Genomic DNA, 6,012 nt, shown 5'->3' with positions numbered 1-6,012 from the left:
TGTAGTGATAGGGCAAAAACCAAAACATGCACCCAGGGGGGCCCCAGGACCAAGTTTGGGAAACACTGCTCTATACTACACCCAGCAGGAGTCCACCGTGTCCCCCCCATATTCCCCCTCCAGTTGTCTGAATGGCAGGTATATGGTGACAGGATGCAGTGGGGCATGTGAGCGCGGCTGCTGCCGCCGGCTCCCAGCGTTGACACAGTAAACCGATCCGGGGGGGGGGCGACTGACAGGAGAAATGTCTTACACACACACACACACACACTCCGGCGGGAGGGAGAGCGCTGGCGGACCGCCGCTCACACGGAGATTGAGTTACAGCTGAATTAGAGCTGAGCTGTGGGAACCAGCACCTTCTCCCAGCCACACACACACACACACACACACACACACACACACACACACACACACACACACACACACACACACACACACACACACACACACATACACATACACACACAGGGAGACGTACTCACACACACACACACACATACACACGCTTGCTTACATATACACATGCTCGCACACACACACATGCACACATTCTCACACACATGCATAACAGATGCACATAGACACAGACACGCTCTTCAACAGATGCACACAGCCGTGCACACACACATATATTCACACACCTACACCCACATGCTCATATTATACACTAGTAGAGACAGCCGTCAAGCGTGCAGAGACACATAGCAGTACACATTAACACACATACACTCAGCTGCGTATAAAAATACACTCTTGGAAAAAAGGTGCTACCTAGAACCTTAAAGGGTTCTTTGGCTGTCCCCATAGGATAACCTTTTGAAGAACTATTTTTAGTTGCAGGTACAACCCTTTTGGTTCCAGGTAGAACCGTTTTGGGTTCCATGTAGAATCCTTTTTACAGACGGTTCTACATGGAACACAAAAGGGTTCTACCTGAAACCAAACATGGTTCTCCAATGGGGACAGCCGAAGAACCCTTTTGGAACCCTTTTGAAAATTGAATTGAAAACACACACACACACACACACACACACACACACACACACACACACACACACACACACACACACACACACACACACACACACACACACACACACACACACACACACACACACACACACAGGCTTTCCTGAAGTTCCCACATGTACGTGTGTGTGGGAGATGTTAGTGGAAGGCAGTTGGTTGGTTAGCTGTCAGTTCCCTGGCACTGACTGGCATAGCTACTGGGCACAACAGGAGAGGGGTGAGGGGTGTAGGGGGGCATAGGAGTCTTCAGGGGTGTATGTTGTGTTGGGGGTTGGTTGTCAGGCGGGCAGCAAGCTCTGGCCTTGACTTTAAGCCAGAGAAAAGAAGAGTTGAAAGAAAACAGCAAAACAACTTAATTGCCCTGCAGTTTTCTCATGCTAATGCCCTCTCTGTTCTGTATGTGTCGTCTCTGAGGAGCAGTGGGCCCAGGCCCCAGGATGGACCCTCTGCCAGGTTCACAGCTCAACACCAGTTCACCAGTCAGTGAGTGTCTCCCCCAGCCTCACCCCGACTCTCCCCCAGCCTGCCCCACTCCCGCCCAGCCTGCCCCACTCCCGCCCAGCCTGCCCCAGCGTAGCCTGCTCCAGGCCGGATGGACCCAGCCCAACAAAACCTCAGTTTCATTTCATCAACTGTCGTTTCCCATGGACCACTGCTCCACTAATGGACGGAGCGTTCCAACCATTTGGAGAGATAGATATTTTTCACTCCCTTTTTTCTTTCTTTCTTTCTTTCTTTCTTTCTTTCTTTCTTTCTTTCTTTCTTTCTTTCCCTCTCCCCTTCTCTCTCGTTCTCTGGCAGCATGCAGTATTCGTCATCCCCTGCCTGCCTGCATGACTGACGTAACGGTCCGATGGGCCCTATGCTCTTTCAAATGAGACCCCTAATCCAGAAATCACAGCCATGAGAAAACTAGAGATGGGTTGAATATTATGAGAGTAGTCCTTCATATATTCATATAGATTCATAGTCCTTCATATATTCATATAGATTCATAGTCCTTCATATATTCATATAGATTCATAGTCCTTCATATATTCATATAGATTCATAGTCCTTCATATATTCATATAGATTCATAGTCCTTCATATATTCATATAGATTCATAGTCCTTTATATATTCATATAGATTCATAGTCCTTCATATATTCATATAGATTCATAGTCCTTCATATATTCATATAGATTCATAGTCCTTCATATGTTCATATAGATTCATAGTCCTTCATATATTCATATAGATTCATAGTCCTTCATATATTCATATAGATTCATAGTCCTTCATATATTCATATAGATTCATAGTCCTTCATATATTCATATAGATTCATAGTCCTTTATATATTCATATAGATTCATAGTCCTTCATATATTCATATAGATTCATAGTCCTTCATATATTCATATAGATTCATAGTCCTTCATATATTCATATAGATTCATAGTCCTTCATATATTCATATAGATTCATAGTCCTTCATATATTCATATAGATTCATAGTCCTTCATATATTCATATAGATTCATAGTCCTTCATATATTCATATAGATTCATAGTCCTTCATATATTCATATAGATTCATAGTCCTTCATATATTCATATAGATTCATAGTTCTTCATATAGTCCTATAGATTCATAGTCCTTCATATATTCATATAGATTCATAGTCCTTCATATATTCATATAGATTCATAGTCCTTCATATATTCATATAGATTCATAGTCCTTCATATATTCATATAGATTCATAGTCCTTCATATATTCATATAGATTCATAGTCCTTCAAATATTCATATAGATTCATAGTACTTCATATATTCATATACAGTGCCGTGCAAAAGTATTTGCCCCCTTTCTAATTTTCTATACTTTTGCATATTTTTATACTGAATGTTATCAGATCTTCAACCAAAATCTAATATTAGATAAAGGGAACCTGAGTGTCACGGCCGATGCTGGAAGAAGACCAAGATGCAGCGTGGTCAGCATACATTTTCCTTTTTTATTTAAAATGTCGCCAACAAAACAACAAACGAAAGAAACAACCGTAAAGCTTACAGGGCATTAGTGCCACAAACAAAGTTAACTACCCACCACGAAAGGAGGGAAAAAGGGATACCTAAGTAGGGTTCCCAATCAGAGACAACGATAGACAGCTGTCCCTGATTGAGAACCATACTCGGCCAAAACATAGAAAGACAAAATCATAGAAGCCAAATCACACCCTGACCAAACCAAAAAGAGACATAAAAAAGGCTCTCTAAGGTCAGGGAGTGACACTGAGGGAACAAATAATACCACAATGACTTATTTATTTCATAAACAAAGCTATGCAACACCCAATGCCCCTGTGTGAAAAGTAACTCAATAACTGGTTGTGCCGCCTTTTAACTGCAGCGACTGGATGACTGCAATCAAATGTGTCCTGTAGTTGTTGGTCAGTCTCTCATGTCACTGTGGAGGAATTTTGGCCCACTCTTCCATGCAGAACTGTAATTCAGGGACATTTGTGGGTTTTCAAGCATGAATTGCTCGTTTCAAGTCCTGCCACAACATCTTAATTGGGATTAGGTCTGGACTTGGACAAAGCCATTCCAAAACTTCAAATCTGTTGCTTTTTACCCATTTTCATGTAGACTTGATTGTGTGTCTTGCTGCATGACCCAGCTGCACTTCAGCTTCAGCTCACAGACAGGGAACCTGACAATCTCCTGGAGAATTCTGATAGAGAGCAGAATTCATGGTTCCTTCCATTAAGGCAAGTTGTCCAGGTCCTGAGGCAGCAAAGAATCCCCAAACCATCACACTACCACCACCATGCTTCACCGTTGGTATGAGGTTCTTACTGTGGAATGCAGTGTTTAGTTTTCGCCAGGCATAATGGGACCCATGTCGTCCAAAAGTTATAGTTTGAATCATCTGTCCATAGAACATTCTTACAAAAGTCTTGATGATCATCCAGGTGCTTTTTGGCAAACTTGTGTCAACTTTTTGTTTCAGCAACTTTGGTGGATGCGTGACCAGGCCAGCCCAGTACACCTTATAGTGACCAGGCCAGCCCAGTACACCTTATAGTGACCAGGCCAGCCCAGTACACCTTATAGTGACCAGGCCAGCCCAGTACACCTTATAGTGACCAGGCCAGCCCAGTACACCTTATAGTGACCAGGCCAGCCCAGTACACCTTATAGTGACCAGGCCAGCCCAGTACACCTTATAGTGACCAGGCCAGCCCAGTACACCTTATAGTGACCAGGCCAGCCCAGTACACCTTATAGTGACCAGGCCAGCCCAGTACACCTTATAGTGACCGTATAGTGGCTCTGTGGTGTAAATCATTGATTCAGTACTACATGGAAACCAGAGGCTCATCCAGATAGGAAGGATGGTTCTCTTCACTAATTTGACTAAATAATTCTAATAAAACCCCTCAAGTCACCAGTCACAACCTAACAACCAATCTCAGTCCATGTGTGTGTGTGTGTATGTGTGTGTGTGTGTGTGTCATTTCCAGGCTGTGTGTGTGTGTGCGTGCGCGTGCATGTGTGTGTTGGTGTGTGTGCGTGCGTATGCGTAGGTGTCATTTCCAGGCTGTGTGTGTGTGTCTTGGTGTGTGTGCGTGCGTTCGCATGCGTGGGTGTGTGTGTGTGTGCGTGCGTGTGTCATTTCCAGGCGGTGTGTGTGTGTGCGTGCGCGTGCATGTGTGTGTTGGTGTGTGTGCGTGCGTATGCGTATGCGTAGGTGTCATTTCCAGGCTGTGTGTGCGCTCATGTGTAAACTTACGTGTGTCCCTATCCAGGATGTTCTCAATGGGTGGTGGAGGACCTGTCAGCAGCTGCAGCTGTGACCACATGATCACCTGAGTCCCTTCAATGTAAACGCCACAGTTTAGATTGAAATATGAGTGCCAGGCTGAACGCCACTACACAATGTGTTGAGGAAGGGAGCGGGGAGAGAAAACAAACTTCCACCATGCTCCGAGGATCTGGTTTAAGTTTCAGCCATTCACGGCAGAAACACACAAACACACACACACACACACACACACAGCCACGGCGGTGGGTTGGAGCCTGGGAACATGCAGAGAGAGGGTCCTGTGTCAATAAGGAACAGTGGTGGGCCACAATAGGGCCTGCCTCAGACCACACCGCTGACAGACACCCACACAAAGGAGCCTGAAAGGACTCCCCCGCCATTCTCACACACACCAAAGAATGGGCCAGTGTGTGGCTGTGGTGGCGGGCTGCCCAGGGCTGTTTGATGAGTGTGTGTGTGTGTGTGTGTGTGTACATATACACACACAAACACCCAAGACGGACGCGGATGGACACACGCATGCACGCACACACACACGCATGCAAAACACACACACACACACACACACAAACACACACACACACACACACACACACACACACACACACACACACACACACACACACACACACACACACACACACACACACACACACACACACACACACACACACACACACACACACACACACTGAACACATAAACAAACACCCATACTTACAAAAGCAACATAAAAATGTCCTCATGTAAAGAAATTTACAGTAGTCTTAATTGTCAAACCCAGCAAAAGGTTATTGCTGAGATCATTGCAGGAGTTCACAATAATATATAACCACTAAACTAACTTTGAATGTTGTGTAACACAAACAGTTATCTAAGGATAAATTATTGAAACTCCAATTCACGTACTGCTGAACTATTTCTGTGTCTGTGTGAGCAGTGCTGAGATGACCAAACCAGAGATGTGTTGACTTACTGTAACCAAGGACCTGTAGCTAGCTCTATGTCCTTGCTGAAAGTCTATGGCTGTAACAGAGGATAAGAGGTGAAGTGCTGCCACCTTGTGGCGGGGATAAAACCGTCATCCCTGAATGATTATTTCCCAACCTGACCACTAGATGGCAGCATTGAGTCTTATACAACTTTCCAATTTGGGTGTA

This window comes from Salvelinus fontinalis, chromosome 22, assembly GCF_029448725.1.
Source record: "Salvelinus fontinalis isolate EN_2023a chromosome 22, ASM2944872v1, whole genome shotgun sequence".
Lineage (NCBI taxonomy): Eukaryota > Metazoa > Chordata > Actinopteri > Salmoniformes > Salmonidae > Salvelinus > Salvelinus fontinalis.
This window is presented reverse-complemented; position numbering follows the sequence as displayed.